At 45.3% G+C, this 17,338-nt stretch overlaps 1 long non-coding RNA gene across 8 annotated transcripts in view; it reads right to left on the bottom strand.

Moving 5' to 3' along the window:
• LOC103882467 overlaps positions 1–17,149 on the bottom strand; it is a 25,475-nt gene extending 8,326 nt beyond the window's left edge. For 7 of the 8 annotated variants that reach the window (XR_002520614.2, XR_002520617.2, XR_002520618.2 and 4 more), the window contains exon 1: positions 13,827–17,149. This is a non-coding gene — a long non-coding RNA (uncharacterized LOC103882467). Of the gene's footprint in view, positions 1–547; positions 1,104–13,826 lie in introns of those variants that run through there. The other variant, XR_002520615.2, reaches the window with a different exon arrangement.
• Between the last annotated feature and the right edge of the window lie 189 nt (positions 17,150–17,338).

Here is a 17,338-nt window from a genome sequence, read left to right as displayed (position 1 = left end):
CAAACAAAAACAAAACGTTGGGAAGCATGTGGATTTAGATGTATATCATGACAAGGGTTTAGCTTGGACTTTTCACAAGTCGTATCATACACATTTCACAAGATCCTATCACAAAGAGATGGTTTATCCCGCAAATCTCAGTCATCACTTCTTGAACATGGAGTACTTCAATCGTCCCTGGGTCTCCAACATGTTGATTTCAGAAGCTGACCCTAAGCTCATCTTCAATATGAAAATGATTTTGCTAATTGTTAGAAAAGCACATTGTTAGAACAGCTAATTGTTAAAACAGTTGGTTAGAATCCATGGGAGCTTCAGTAATTTTGAGTCCAATCCCAAGAGGGAAGAGGATTTTCTCAAGGTCAGTGTCAGAGTTTGGACTAAATCCCCAGTCTCTTTCATGCCCAAGAAAGGGCCCTTTTTCCCTTATCTGACTAGTAGTCAGGTCTACTTCCTTGGGAGATGGAACAAATGAAACACAACTGAAATTTCATCTTGCCTCTGCAGATGTCAGGAGCAATGGAGCACCAGTGGTGGAAGAACCTACCTCCCCTGGCTCCATCAAAGGCCACAGGCCCATGAGAATCACCCAGCCTACTCTGAGCGGCACACTCGGAGACCACAGCCGCGCACAGGAAAGCGAGAGGAAGTGGAAACGTGCGAGCAGAGGGCTCAAAGCAACGGGCTCACCACCGGAAAAAAAAAAATAAAAATAAACATGCTCAGAAATAGTGTAACTGATATGCAAAGAAGATCAAAACAAGGGTTTTAAAATATCTTGGCTGCTTTAGAGAAGGTGGGGGTGGTAATTAAAGCGAGGTTGCAAATGCGTGTTAGGGGAGTGGGGCGGTTAGGTGGATGGTTCACTGAAGCCTGCCAGGCCATGGGAGCCTGGGAGCCCAAGGGTATTTCAGATGAAAATGTGGCACTTATATGTGGAATGTAAAAAATAGATGAACTCATAGAAGCAGAGAATAAAATGGTTATTCTCAGAGGCTGCCAGGTGGTGGGACTGGGGAGATGTTGGTCAAAGGATACATTTTAATAAATTCAAGAGATTCATTGCCCATCGTGGTGACTATAGTTAACATCAATAGATTATATATATATATATTTAATTATTTTGTTGGGCTTTTTGTTTAAGTTCCAGGGCACATGTGCAGGATTGTTACATAAGTAAATGTGTGCCATGGTGGTTTGCTGCACCTATCAACCCATCACCTAGGTATTAAGCCCAGCATGTATTAACTCCTTGAAAACTGCTAAGAGAGTAGATTTTAAGTGTTCTTGTCACACAAAAAAATAAGGTGCTACATATGTTAATTAGCTTGATTTAGCCATTCCATAATTTAGATATATATCAAAACATCATCTTGTGTACCATAAATACATATAATTTTGGTGAATTAAATAACAAATAAAGAAAAAAATATGAGAGGAATAAATTACCATGGGTAACTCAGAGGCAGATATGAACTTGACAGCAAGAACCCCAGAGTCCCTCAACCCCAAACTCTGCCCTCCCCAACCCTTTTACTGTTCCCTGAGATTCTGCTCCATTTGGAGTCCTGTACATTTGTCCCAGGGCAGGGCTCAGACAGGCCAGCAGTGGAGGCACCAGGAAGTCCACCCAACTTGGCTGAACTTCAAGGCTCAAGTTCCAGTTTGGAACAAATGTTCCAGGGTTAACGGCTGGGGCTAAGCAAACTCAGGAAAGACAATCTCCCCAATCTTGCGAAGTGAAATTCTCTTTTCTTTCAGTGTGTTGTGAAGAACTACAGAAATGTGCTCTCATACAAAAAACAAACAAGCAAACAAAAAAAAAAACAAAAAAACCCAAACATTTTATTTTGAAACTTGTTCCTGAAATGGGAAACCAAAAGGTTAGTGATGGCTGTGCTGGCCGTTTTTAGCCTCCCTCCACCAGTTTAACCATCCCTAATAATAGTCCAAGGATCACAGGACATTTCCAGCACCAGAAGGCCATCAGTCAACAGCAGAGGTGCAAAAGGCAGCATTTGCTCTTCCACAGATCCCAATGGTCTCATGTATTTTAACAGATGAAATGCTCTGAAGGTGGGGTTGGGGGCGGCCTGGCCTTTGGAAATTAGTCACCACTCACATAGGTCTAGCATTTACACTTACAAAGCACTTTCACAGCTATTATCCAGTGAGATGGGCTGGGCAGAGAAGATCACCCACATTTTCCAGAAATCTAAGACTTCAATGTGAAATGGCTCAAGGTCATCGCTATTGAACCCATAGCACTGGGTATGTTATTTACGGGGCCTTGAAGAACCACAGATGGGAATCAGGTGCCTTTGCTGTAAACTTGAGCCATCCCTCTCGATGTCTTCCTTTTCCTTCCCACTCTTCCTCCTCCTTCTATGATAGAGCACAATTAATATTTTGATGATAAAATAGAAATTTTGTACCTTTGATCCAATATTTTTTTCTTCTGTTTCTCTTATTTGTCTAATTATGAGAAGGCAAGGCCTACCCTAAACTATTTTTGAACCTGATATTTAATAAATAACCACCAACAGATGCATGTGAGCTGAGGTGGGAGACCCTTTTCTGCGCTGAGGTGGGAGATGACAGGTAAAGGCTAGCCTTAATTTCTGCCTGATGCACATTTGCTCTCTAGGCCCAGAGAGTGTTATGGTTTACACAAGCTATGGAATTTAAGAAGAGAGAGCTCACTGTGTGCTGAGAGAATCCAGAGATATTCTAGCAATGGGTGCCATTATTGAAGAAGCACCTTGAGGATGGATCTGTGGGGTGGCGTGGGGAAGCAACACGATAAGGTCCAGACCAAGTGTGGTGGCTCACACCTGTAATTCCAGCACTTCAAGAGGCTGAGGCAGGTGGATCACAAGGTCAGGAGTTCGAAAACAGCCCGGTCAATATGGTAAAAGCCCATCTCTACTAAAAATACAAAAATTAGCTGGGTGTGGTGGCGTGTACCTTAGTCCCAGCTACTTGGGAGGCTGACGCAGAAGAATCGCTTGAACCCAGGAGGCGGAGGTTGCAGTGAGCTGAGATCACACCACTGCACTCCAACCTGAGCGACAGAGCAAGACTCCATCTCAAAAAAAAAAAAAAAAAAAAAAAAAGGTCCAGAGGTTTAAAAAGTGCGTAAGACATTGCTGGAAATTCATAAAGCTTCACCAGGCTAACATGGCCGAAATAACGTTAGGGAGATACTTTGGAGTCATGCCTTGGAGGGCCTCAAAAGACAAGCAGAGTGATTGGAATTTCATCCTATGGGCATTTAGGCATTGCTGAGAGTTTGTGACTGGGAGAGCAGTTGAAGAAGAATGGTATTCTAGAAAGCTCTTTTTAGCTGGATATGCAAGATGGAAAATAACGGGAGTAGCTGGCAGAAGAAAAATGATAAGGAGCACTGAACTTGCAGTCAAGAGGCTGACTATATTTCTCACCTTGATTAGGTTAGTCCCAGATATAAGCATCAACATGTACGATTACCTCCTCTCTAATATGCAAACCTGTGTGGCCTACCCTTCAGGGAGGTCCTGAACATCCCCTGAATTGAGGGTGGTTAGAGTGCTTTGTAAACTCTGAAACTACAGAACAAACATGGGAGATAGTGATGCAGCCTGGCAGATTCATTGAAAACATGGGCAGGTTGGTACCTTGGGGATGGGTGGTTGCAGGGAAGGTTGAGTGAATGCCAACTCTCCATTTAGGAAGCATCTTCCCTCTGGAGGAGTATCCCCTTTCCTTCCTGGAACCTTCTGTGTCACCTGGCACAGACTGGGGGCTAGTGGAAGATGGAGGCATGTCAAGCTGGTAGTCAAGAGTCAAAGACAAGAAATCCCTGAGGTCTCTAGTAACTTCCTCAAGGGGAATAAAAAAAAAAATGACAAAGCTAGCCCTTTAACCCCAAGCTTGAAATCAAAATAAACAGTTGGGTTACTGTTTTGCAGAGTTGCTGAGTAATTGTAAAGGGCAAGGAAGAGTCAGTTTTCACAAGAAGATTGCTCAATGGAAAGGTTTTGCCAGTGGAGGTGTCTGGGAAGGTGCAAGCAGAAGCCAGCTTAGTTATTATAGGGAGCTGCTCATTGGAAGACAAGCCTTGGCCTCATGGAGAAAAAGGGTTAACATGAAACAGTGGGAAGCAAACTGCTGAACTGGGACTAGGTTAGGAGGGTTAAGAGAGAAGCATCTGGGCTTTCAGCCACCCTTGGGCTTCTAGTAGAAGCATTTCACAATCTCCTTTCTTCACGGGTTATGTCCTTAAATTGAACAGCCAATGGGGGCATCTTGGGGTAGTGGAAAGTGTGTTGCAGGCCTGGCTTCAGCACTGCCTGGTGGTGTGACCCTTCCTCTCTGGGCCAGGGTTAGACTAGATGGGATGATCCCTGGGGCTCCTTTCAGATCTAGACCCCCAGGAGGTGTGGGGCAGGCACAGCCTGTTTTATCAGATTTAAATTCAGAAAGGACAGCTACTGTAAATGACCAGGCTTTAGTGCTGGCAGTGACAGCTACATAAGGAATTTCAAATGAGGTCATCTTAAAGCAAAAGCAACTGTGTGCCTGCTGACCAAGGCTTGTGGATCAGATGAATCAGAAAGCTGGGACTCTTCTGAGTTCATGCTTACCAAGCTGTGGGGTTCTGTGTAACTAGATGATACTTTCCCTAATCAACATCATGTATGGGGCAGCAAGTTCCCTCTGAGTTTTAGAGAACATAAGCCACAGATGATTTCCCTCCCACTTCCATTTTCCCTTCTCAAGTCTTAGAAAATAAGATCTCTTCCCTTCCCCTTTCCCCCATTTCCCAAGCAGGTTCTCAGTGATAAATGTACCACTTTCTCTCTTGCACTCACTTGCCCTTGTCCTTTCTGGTGAAAAGAACATTACCGGTCCAGGCTTTGGGAAGTAGGGTGTTGGGGCATGAGGACAAAGTTCACAAAGCTCAACCAGCTGGTTCCTCTGGTGGCCCAGGCTGGGTTGTGTTGTGTTGTGTGTCCACACAGGCAGAGAGGTACCACAGTGAGGTACTCTTTTATTTCTGAAGAGAAACCCTGTTCTTCCAGAACAGTTCACGATCACCATTGACTTTTTCAGGCCCTGCCTGCAGGATCCAGAGAAACATCCGCATGAAATAAAGCTTTACCAAGTGCCAGGATTCATTTTTAGATGAGGCAAAGGACCCAGAGGCAGATAAAGAAGGAGACAGGATAAGTGGAGAAGTCACTGTGATACCCTGTCATATGGGGATGGCTCTACAAGTAGAGGGCGACTTCAAAAGAAGGAGAAATAGCACTCAGATTGGAGATCAGCTAAGGCTTCACGGAAGAGATGACATGAGCTAGAACAATTATCAATGACAAATATCAACGTCATGTTATTTTGATGATTATGATTAAAGCTAACTTCTGTTGCTCTCTCACTATGTTTGAGGTACTGTGCTATGCCCTTGTATATTATCTCAATTCCTCTTCATGGAAATCCTCCCTTATTAGACAGCATCATTTTGTAGATGAGGAAATTGAGGCTCAGACATGATAAATTACTTTTCCAAGGCACCCAGAGAGTAAATGATTAGTGCTTGTGATTTTCATGGAGGTATGGATGTGAGCTATTCTTAGTGGAGGGTAAGAATGACTGATTACAGTGGGTACATCATAATTTTGATTAGGTAGAGAATCTGTGGGAGTGAAGGCCAGTGGGACTTGAAGACCAGTGAGAAGTTCAACTTTGTCTGCAGGCTACAAGGAGGCTGGCAGCTTTTGAGCAGGACAGTGGCATAATGAGAAGATAGCTCTTGAGATGAACCTTCCAGCCAACTGGGTTGTAAAAGCAGTGCTTAATCTAAGCAAAGAAAACTGAGATGGGGAAGTAACTGTGAAGATTTGGGCTACAGAGGTAGAGTGATTCAGCAAGATAAGGATGAGAGGAAACACTTGGCCCAAAGTGTTGACCACGTGGTGGGCCAAAAGCTTCAGTTTCCTTAGCAATTTAGCCTCCAGTGCAAGTGGACTCCAGGGAGGACTGATGGTGAGGGGATGGACTCGGAACTGGAGTCCAATCTTCTGAGAGGTGATGAGGGCTTGAGCTAATGGTGCCAGGCAGGAAGGAGAGTTAGAGGATCCACCTTAGTCTGAGCAGTTGTCCATCCGTGTCCTTGCTTCCAGCACCAAAGGCACAGCAAGTAGAAAAGAAAGTAAACAAAGACAGTCTGCATGCTGGTGAGGTTCCACAGGTTTCTGGGGAGCTTGCCTGTCACTCATGTCTGATGTCAGGCACTGGTAAGGTGACTGCCAGTCTTTCCTCACCTTCAGGTGCAGGGCAATGCACCCTCTGAGTTAGACCACTTTACCAGTCTGATTTGTACATTTTCTCCATCATTCTTGTCTCCCCACTCCCAAAACCCCAAAGAAGTGGAATCAAATGAATCATAGAGGTGTTTTCTTTTTGTTTTTAAAATGGAATCAAGGTCTGAAGGAGAATACCTGGGTGGAACCAAAGATGGGATGCTCTGAGTCATTAGTCACCTTCAGGGCATCAAACAAGAGGTGAATCAGAGAGACAGGCAGAAGGGCAAGAAGTAATGAGCTCCTGGCGCACTTGTGAATTTCAGAGGCCTCACGTAGACCGCTAGTGGGCAGATTCTCTACTTCCAAGCATCTGAGGTTCCTCCTGCAACGAATGTGGCTAAGGCCAAGGAAACAATAAAAGCTGCAATGGTTTTTGACTCAGCCAGGAGAGTTTAGCCACATGTAGTTGTACTCTTCCTTGGTGCTTCCAAAGAGCTGCTTTGACATCTCAGAGAGTAGTACAGAGTAGCATTTCTAGGCTTGCCATCACAAGGACAGTGAAAGAAAGGGGCCCTAAAGACTATTTAATCCAATATGTGAATGCCTAGGGTAGGCATGTAACTGAGACTCAGTCTCCTGCCTTCTTAGTTCATTGATTTTACAAACACATAGTGCTCGCTATGTGCCAGGCATGTTCTATGCACTTTATAAGTTACTAATTCATTTAATTCTCATAATAATCCTATAAGGCAAGTGCCTTTGCCCTATTTACAGTTGGGAAAATTGAGGCACATGGACATAAAGTAACTTGGCCTAGGCCTCACAGTACTTGGTAGAAGCAAGATGTGAATCCAAGCAGTTTGGTTACAGAATCTAAACCCTCAACCCTTGTACTCTGTTACTCTTTATTCTAATTTATACTTTTAAGACTGGCATCCCTACAAAAAAGGGAGACTAGATCCATTCATTCTAAAGGTGAACCACTTTAGAATCTGTAACACATTGTCATTCAATGGAATCAGTAAGTGTTAGGACTTAGGCTGTGCAGTTATCAACAGGCTGTTAAATATGCTTTGGTGGACACAAATACCAGTATCTGTTAATTCCTAGCATTGGCTTGCCACCACCCTGATGGTGATTTGGGTGAGTCTTCTGACCAATCACAGGGCCCAAGGCCTTTACTATAGATTCTACATTAGTTTTCAACCTTCCAGGCAACTGGGTTGTAAAAATAGTGCTTAATCTAAGCAAAGAAAACTGAGATGGGGAAGTAACTATAAAGATTTGGGCTGCAGAGGTAGAGTGATTCAGCAAGAAAAGGATGAGAGGAAATACTTGGCCTGAAGTGTTGACCACGTGGTGGGCCAAAAGCTTCAGTTTCCTTAGCAAGGAGGGTGAGGCAGATAATTAGTCAGTAGAAATGGGGTTACTTGAGTGGAAGAAATATAACCTTTCTAGTAGTCCAAATGAGAAAGGTTCTGTATGGTAATACAATCTCAAATTTCCTTGTTAGTTTAAACATTCAATGGGATAAGGCTGAATTCACATTGTAGATTCCCTGGTAGGAAGGTAGCAGGTATAGTGGAAAGAACACTGGCCTAGTATTGGGGCATCTGAGCTCAAAATTTGGATCTGCTTCTAACTAGGCGAGTGGCATTGGATGAGTCACATCTCTTTTTGGGCTTAGTTTAGCTATAATGACAGTGACCTTTCATTGAGTAATTGCCAGTCCAGTCTTTGCCCTCAGACTTGACATGTATTGCCTTATCTAATGCTCATAGCAGTTCTGTAGGCACTATGATTACTGCTGTGACCCAGGGGAAGAAAATAGAGCTCAGACAGCACGAAAGACAAGTTCAGTAACTACCCAAGGTAACACAGTAAGTAATGGAGCTGGGAATTTTTTTTCTAGGAAGTCTACCTACCTCCCATGCTCATAAATACAACACCGAACTGCCCTTGTCTTCATAGAGAGAAGGTGGTACTCTGGATGTACTATGCACAATGGGTTTTCTCAGTCCTTCTCTTCTCTTCTATTTCTCTTCTATTTAGGATATTTGTGCTAAAGATGACCTTTCCAGGAAGTGCAAGTGGCTTTGCTCAGCACTGGGCTCTGGATTGAGCCAATGCTTTGCTCATGTGATTGTTGCAGTGAAATTTGGCAGCTTCCGTCAACCTCCTCTGGATGGTCAGTTCTGTGAGGGTAGGGCTGCCTTATCTTCCCTATGACCCTCTTGGGAAGATCAAATGAGGCAATGCAGGAGAAAGCGCTTGGTAAATGCTGAAGGATTAGATGTTACTGTTGTTGTTTTTATCATACATGGCATTCGGACAAAATTCTCATGGTATTCCTAGTTATAACACTACAGGTCCTCAGTGAATATTTGTTGAGTGAATGTATGGATGAATGATGGAAGCCAGTGGAGCAGAGGAGCCACTGAAGTGATACAGAGAAGCAGAACAGAATGAACTCAGTGGAGTGTGACCAGGGCCCTGATCTAGACAGTTTGAAAGCTGGAGATCTTCACCAAGAGTCAAGATTTTGGCTTTTGATTTAAAAGCTACAATGTGGTATATGATCTCCTTGTAACAAATAAGGCACATTCTAGTTTCTTCATTGAGGAGTCCACATGTGGAAGTAGGTGCCAAAGGCTGAACCATAGAGTCTGGCTGTTAAAGATGAGTTTTGAGAGCCCAATACCACCAACTCTCAAGGAGGCTCCAGGAAGCCCATGAGCCTTTCCAGGCTGGGGTTTCCTCCTCTATCCAACTGGGGTTTGGACCAAGCCCCCAACCTGTTATGTCCCCATCTGAAATTTCCTTCGTACATGCAGATCTTACGAGTCCTGTCTTTCCTGCCACCTGCTGACAATCAAAACTCACCTGTCTCACGCCCATATCCCAGAATCTCGTTCTCAGCCAAGTGGTATTTATCACCAGCTATTCTGATGCCCTCACCTGCTGTGTGCTCTCGGGTTCTCATGTCCTTTGCCCTGGTAAAATAGTAATATTTTATCACATCCTTGAAGACATAGCTAATGATGATAATTTTCGTGTCTGGTCTAGGTTTGTAGGGGAAGGGTTGTTATTGTTAATGACAATGATAGCAACCACCTTTACAATTGACAAAACACTACTGCATCCTTTACGTCATTTGATCCTCACATGGATAGGTCTTGTCACTTTCATGGGCAGGTGGGAGGGGCAGCATGGGACTGTGAAGGAGGGAGACTGGTGGCCCAGCTGTGCCCCCATCTGTGAACTTCTCTCTCACACTCTTCTTTTTATACGAGAGTAGTTGGTCCGATGATTCTAGGGCTTCTCTGGCTTTGAACTTTTTCAAATCTAGGTATTATTCTTCTGAAGAGCAAATGAGACTTAGGTGGTCCTGACTGTTTTGGACCCATGCTATTCTTATGTGGCCTTCTTCTGTGGAATTCTTATGTGGCATTTCCAGTGTGTGAAGTGCCAGCCTGTCCTGAGATGGGCAGCCAAGGGATTGTTATTATACTCATTTCACAGACAAAGACTCAGAGATTCAGAGAGATTACATGAATTGTCCAGAGTCACAACCTGGAATTAGGCAGAATGGTGGAACTGGGATCTAAACCCAGGCCACAGGATGGCCAACCCTGCTTGTGGGGTTATTGAATCTCTTAGGAGCTGTGATCTGGTTTTTCTTGGATTCCCCTGGGGCCCAGGGCCAGATTGGCTCCCAGAGAGCTAACTGCAGGTGGGTTTTGAAATAATTCCACTTTGAGAGAACAAGGAATCCCCACCTTGTGAATCCCAGCCCCTCTGACTCTGTGCCATCTCCTCTCTCCTGAGTCCTAGGCTATCACAGTGAGTACAGCTGCACGCTGGGTGTTTCCTGTTTGACCCTACAAATCTATTTTTCATCCTTGTCTTGCAGCCACTCCAGGAGGCTGGCCTTTATGGATATCTTTAGGTTCTCTATTCCTTTGACTTCCGGTTGGAATCAGCCCAGCGCTGATCAGGTGGTTGGAAGGTGGGAGAGGGGAGAGGTGAGGCCACTTTTTCCCCTAGCACCCTCACTGACAGCTGCAGGTTGGCGATGCCAAAGGCCACAGCCCTCTCCTGCAGCTTACCAGGACTTTCCAGACTCTGGTAACTGCCTCTTTCTTTGCTCTTTCAGGCCAAGAGCTGGTACCAGCTCCCAGTTTTTGCGAGCCTCAGGGCACACTGCTATCTCTTGGTTTTCCTTAACCCTGCCTGTATCTTTGCAAATTATCATGAATCTCTTTTTGCCCACCTTCTTTAAGCAAGTCCTCTGCTTCCTGCCGGGACCTATGACTGATACAAGCTGCCTCATTCTTCCTTGTTTTGAATTTCCCATTTCTTAAAGGCATTTATGCAGATATTGAATCTTGTAATATTTCGCAAAGCAAAATAAAACTAAGCTAGGAGAGAAGCAAAAAGGTAGAATTGTATGGGGTATGGTAAGTGCACTGAGCTTGGATGGAGGGACTGAAGGCTCAAGTTTATCACTTACTAGCAGTGTTATCTTGCCAACTCACCTGGTCCTGCTATTAAATAGAAATAAGAACAATTTTTGCCTTATCTTCCCCATGACCCTCTCAGGAAGATCAAATGAGGCAATGTGGGAGAAAGCACTCGGTAAATGCTGAAGCATTTTCTGAGCATTAGGTGTTACTGTTGTTGTTTTTATCATACATGGTATTCAGACAAAATCCTCAAAAGGCCATGCACTTCAATTTCCAAGACACTCAGATTTCCCTGTCACCTCCATGCCTCCTGGATCAGGAGACCTGGCATTTGTGGAATCCAAGATTAATGTCCAGGGAGAGTTGGCTAAGCATGGGCCCACATGGCATAGCTAAAAATACTTTTGACCTCAGTGGGAGCATCTCAGTCCCCAAAAGGGGGTGGACCTGAGGGATAGAGGGTGTGTGAGGGAAATGACCTCCATCAGCTGGGGTTAGGAGAGGGCAGGCAGAGGGTTGTTGTCACCCTTCTTTTTAAGTGCCAAGGGGAGCACTAGCTTGATTTCTCTCTCTCTCTCTCTCTCTCTCTCTTTCTCTCTCTCTCACTCTCTCTCTCATTCTGTGTGTGTTGCAGTGGCAGATGGGGATGGAGACAAGGATTGATCTGAACCTTTTGTACTTTTCTGTTAGAAAAGCCCATACCTTAAAGCTCTTTCTCATGGCCAAGCCTCTTAGGAATTTTCCCAGACTGCCATTGGAGATGATAGACACCTAGAACCAGAAGGAGGCAATTCTAGGATCTTGATTTACAGTTGATTATAGAAGCTGACTTCAGTCTAGGCAGAATCTAATCCAGGAAACTTGGCTTAATATCCCCAGGGATGGGGAGTGGGGAGGCTCGTTGTCTGTATAACCTAAAGATCAGTAGTTTCCAAACTGTAATTCTTAGAGCTCTAGACCCTTGCTTCTTAAAGTTTGGTCCATGGATCAGTGGCATTGACATAAACTGGAAAGTTATTAGAAATGCAGAATTTCAGATCCCACCATGGTCCTCTAAATCGGAACTTGCATTTTAACCATACCACCTATAGATTCGTGTACACATCAAAGTTTGAGAAACACTGTTTTAGAATCCCTTTGGGGTACCTGAGAGAGTCACCAGTGTGTGAACTCAAGTTGTATATGTGGGGTCCCATAAGAGATGATGTTTGTAAAGGGAGTGCCGTTTGCATTCCTTTTTTAAAGATTAAAAAGTTGAAACCAATGTGGTCCTTTCCTTCCTTTGTTAAAAAATAAAATTCTGTGGATGTTAGGACCCTGCTCCCGGTGTCTCCTTCTGGGCCACGCCCCTGACTGCCCTGCCTTGCGCATTACCTCCTTGGATGCCTGAGTGCTTTGTTGCCAACACAAGCTTGGCAGAAGGATAAGGAGCCTCCAGAATTTAAGGGCTGCCTTAGGAGACTAACGGGACATTTGCTTGTTTCCCAGGCCACGCCATTCCCAGCTCCAAAGGTCTACCCTTGATAGTGCTACCTGGTGAGGCAATGATGACACAAAATGAGAACTTGTCACGACCTGGGAGTTTAGAACTTAGCTTGGTTTTCTAAAAGGGGAGGGCAGAAGGGTGCAGAGCTTCCTCCTCTGTAGGTGGAACTATGCAGGGAGATTAGTGTTTGTTTTGTGAGGAACATCCTGGCAGGATCGGAAGAAGCACCGGGAGCTGAGAAGAGATAAGCCTGCTTCCAGCTGGGATCTGGGCACAGCCCTGCAGTAGCAGGCTTTCAGGATTTCCAGAGGGAGTGCTTGGCGGCCTGCAGCAACGTCTTCTCAGCATCTCAGTTTGCTGCCATTATAAATAACTGTGATTTGCATTCCCTTCGCATCGTATTCTGGAGGAGCTCAAAGCATTGTGCTACCGCTTTCCCCTGGCCCACCCTCACACAGGTCCCTTAGAGGGAACATTCATGTCTTCCATTTTACAGAAGGGGAAACTGAGGCTCTAAGAAGTCATGCAAGGGTACCACCCATGTGTGGGCACATCTAGGACTGGCAAACTCTGGGAAGAAACAAACACCTTAGCACAGCCTCAGAGCCCTCGAGACATCAGCCCCAGACTCTTTCTGGCCTGAACTCCAGCTTCTTTCCTCCTTCATCCTACCCTCTGCCCAGACCACTCAGCCCTTCCTGCCTCCCTAAACACACTAGACCCTCTAGTTATGCAGACACATTCCCTTCTCTCCTCTCCTATCTCTATATCTCACATACACATTTTCACCTCTCTTGTGACACAATTGTCCTCTCCTGATTGGAGTTGTCTGACAACGTGCTCCCTGGGCAACTACCAAACTTCAAAACCCTGCAGGCAGGGGTATGGTTCAGCCCTTCACCTCACAGCACAATGCTGTCCTCCAAAAATGCTTGTGCAATGATGAATTCGTCAGAAGACAGAGACATACAAGCTAGTGGATGAAACAGGGAGTCTGTATTTATAGAATCTCATGGGTAAAACAGTCATGTCGTTCAACAGATCTGATACTATGGAAGAGCTCATTCTAAAAGCGTTTGAAGTAGAGGCTGTTGTTTCCTATTAAAATAAAAACCTTGCTGTACTTTGGGGAGGTCTTGCGAGACACAGCCTGGCACTGGCCTGTGACTGAAGACACTTGAGTTCTATGAGTCTCGGGGTGTGTGTATGTGTGTGTGTGTGTGTGTGTAACTGAGAGTACTGAGATGATTTACTACCTAGGGTTGTCATGAAGATGAAACAAGGTAAGGTACTTATACATGTTTGTTGCGGGATTGCCACTCTCCACGCCTTTGATATTTAACAGCTACTAGCTCGTCAGAGGAATCATCCCTTTTTCTCCTATTGCAGAGACCAAATAATTCATGGGGACAGAGGAGAAAAGGGCAATAGGAAACTTGAAACTGAGTCTTTCTTTTCAGGACATGAATGCTCTGGATCTTAGGAAATGGTTATCCAGGATTCTAAACCTAATGATTTAAAGAAATGGTGTCTGATATCCAGCCCCATGCTAAGCTCTTCCTTAGTTTCAATTGTGTGACTACTCACCAGTAACTCAGGAATCAAGCACGCCTGGACTCTGGACCTGTGGTCTCCATCCTAGAGACCTTCACATTGGACAACCAGAGGTGTGGGGTGGAGAAAGGACTGGCATGGCATCCGTGGGACCAGGGTTTGTCCTTTGAATCATCTCGTGACCATGGAACATTCATTTCCCCTCTTCGGGCCTCAGCTTCCTTGTCAAATGAGAACCTGGACTAGCTGCTCCACAAGGCCAATCACCACAGTTCTATTATGCAAAATTGAGATGCACACAGCCTCTGCTCCCCGACATCTGCATTCTTCTTCCTTCTTTTCATGTCTACCCATCCTAATGAGTAGGGTCAGTTGAGTGAGAAAAAGCCTGTAATATAGTGCTTTACATGTTTCAAGTGCTTTCATACTCACTTATTCTACCTTTACGAACAGGTCAACAGGACACACAGGTGGATGTCATAATCCCCATTTTATAGAAGATAAGACTGAGGCTAGAGACAGGGAGAGGTGTTCAGCAGAGGCAAAGCAGCGCCTTTGGATTCCCTGTTCTGATTTGTTCTGCCAGTGACTCCCAGGACTGGTGCCAGTTATAGTGCTGGATTGGTTCCCTGGACCAAAACAAAGCCCCTTCTGCCTTCTCATGATCTTTCTCCCACTGCCCATTCTCCCACTGCCCAGGTCCCAGTCACTTTAGTCCTTCTTCCTTGGCCTCCCAGTAAAAGTAGGATGTGGTGGAGCTGAGTCCGGGGCATAGCTGCTTGGTGAAGTCTGATGGGGGTTGGTTTTACCCTTCTGCCACTTCCTCCTTCATCCTGTGCTAAAGTATTTTTTCGGGTTTCGCCTTCTGACCAAGCCTCCACACGAGGGTCTGGGAAACTTAGACCTATTGTTCTGTGGGTATGCAGAGGCAGAATACTGAGAACAGAGACAGTGCACGGGGGCAACCTAGGCCAAGTGTGACAGTGAGACTTCTGAGCTGCATGCTTGACTTGCTCTGATGGGTTGAAAACAAGTAATTGGGCAGAAAGTCATGCACCTGGAAGACAAAAAGATAAGCTTCCGAAGTGGGGGCAGGGAGAGGTAGCACAATGCTTGCAATGAAAACAGGTGTATGAGTTATTGAGGAGAATTAGTCAAGGTGAGTTGGAAGAATTTAGGCATCTCTGTTGAAACATTTTTCACACCCATCCTACTTTTTCTAACTACTGCCACCCTCTCACTTCTCATTCAGGAGGTTGCAAAAGCCTCCCAACTGGTCTCCCTGTGCCAGTCCCTTCCGGCTCCTTTCCACCTTGCAACATGGATCTCAACCTACCTGTTCAGCCGTATTCCTCAGTGCTCCCGTCTGAGCATGCAGTGCTGCAACCCGGGCAAACCACTCACTCTTCCTCGTACTGTACTTTTCCATCTCCAGCCTTTGCTAGTGTGTTTTTCCCTCTGCTTAATTCTCCTACCCCTGCAAGTACAAATCCAACCTCACTCGTTCAGGCCCACTTCAAATGCCACCTCCCCTGTGCAGTCTTTCCTAATCCTGTCCTCTTCTTTCCTTCCCAGAGGAATGACCCCTCCACCCTCGGGAGTGTATATAACACTCGAGTATTTGACCTGCCCTTTAAGGGTTCCTATTGCCATCTACCAGGTATTTTAACTATTTCTGTGCATGTCCTGTCTCCCCTACCAGATGGGGATCACCTTGCAGTCAGGAAAGGGATCACTTTCGAATTTGTATCCCTCAGAGTCTTGGCTGCTGTTTAGTTATTTGAAGAATTAATAAAGACATGAATGAAGAGTACTTGTTGGGACAAGAAAGAGAAAAGCTCTAGAATCTTAGCTTAAAACCCAAATTAAACTGGTAATGCAACTGGAGACACGTGTTGAGTGAAACACAAATAAATACGTTCAAAGAAAGCTGGATCAGAAAGAAAAGAGCCTGGCAAAGGAGTGCAACCCAGGGGACCAAGAAAATAGGTATGAGGGAGAGGGAGACAGTAGTGTTTGTTTTATGCTTGGTAACAGCAGAAGTCAACAGAAGCTGGAAGAAGCATTTTAGGGTGGGACTGAATGAATCACAGAGCTTCTATTTAACCCTTATATAGCTCCATACGTCTTCCCCCGTGTAGAAGCCATAGGAAAGAAAAGTGTCTGCAGTATTAGTGGGCATCAAGAGTTATGATTACCTTTAGTCAGGCCAGTGAGGAATTTTAACATGAGCAGGGTATGATCCATGCCACCAAATGTTCACAGCCTACTTGGAAAAGAAGACGTGGTTCCAAGCAACCATGACAAAGTATATAGTCAAATGCGCCTTCAGAATGTATAGAACACTTGCTATGGCACAGTGGAAGAGCCCGTAAGTAATTTCAAATAGGAGAAGGTGGAAGCAAGCACAGATGAGGGAGACCTTATGGAAAACATGATGTAGAAGCACAGGCTTCAAGAATGGGCCAACTGTCACCAGTCTCCAGGAGTGGTCCGTGAGAAGGAGTCATGGTACGAGTCAAGCTAGAAAGGTTGCCAAGGAAGGCAAGCCTGATGGGCAGGGACAGAAGGGACCATAATGCCCAGTTGGGCAGCAATGCCAGCTCACCTTTTGGAACACATGTGGGTATTGACTGACCAGTGTTTATGCACTAGAAGGAGAAAGCTCACACTGTTTTGTGTGTGTGGTGAGTAGGAAAGGTAAGCAAAACTAGAAATTTTAAAAAGCCTGCTGAACAATGGAAAGCAATTCTCCCGCATCCGAACTGAGTTCTACCTGTGCAGGTGGAATGCAGACGGTGAGTCCCTAAGGCAGGCCAGAGTTGGAAAGGGAGGCTCATCTTGGTCACTCATTGTCCCTTGGCTTAGGGAAAGCGAAGGCTAAAAGTAATGTGAGGAATGAGGGACTTTTCACTTTCAGCGGCTCTTGTATATTTATTGCCTCATCTGCGTAGGTAAATCAGAGTGGTCAGCAGTGCAGGGTGAGGCAGCTGTTAGCTGTGCAGCTGCAGGAGGAGACTCCAGCAGTGGCAGGGTGGGGAGTCCCCAAAGCCGCTTTTGGGCCCCAGTGCCTGCACTGTCTAGAGCTAGGTGGAAGAGAAGAGTGAAGGACAGAGGAAAGGGAAAGAGAGGCTGTGGCAGAGAGGAAAGGGCTCCTAAGTGTCATTTAGGACAATCCCTCTATTTTATACTTGGGAAAGCTGAAGTCAAGAGGCCCTTGTCCACAGTTACAGGGTCCTCAAGAATTAGTGTACATCCCATCCCTTTGCACAACTGTGGTGGAGGAGAGGAATGGGAAAAGTAGACAATTAAAAGTGAAGAGTCCATGGGTCCTCCACGAGACATGCTGGCACGCCCTCCTAACCCACTGTTCCCTGACGGTCAGCTTCTGTCCCTTACTTACTTACATTTCGAACCAGTGTTCTCCAGGGCCACAGGACCTTTGGGGGAAAATATGTCTTCCATCAGAAAGACATTCCTGATTTCCATGAAATTTGCCAGCTTTCTTTGTGGCTACTATTGTTTGTTTTTGTTTTCCAGTTGAA

Source organism: Papio anubis, chromosome 2, assembly GCF_008728515.1.
Source record: "Papio anubis isolate 15944 chromosome 2, Panubis1.0, whole genome shotgun sequence".
Classification (NCBI taxonomy): domain Eukaryota; kingdom Metazoa; phylum Chordata; class Mammalia; order Primates; family Cercopithecidae; genus Papio; species Papio anubis.
This window is presented reverse-complemented; position numbering and strand designations above follow the sequence as displayed.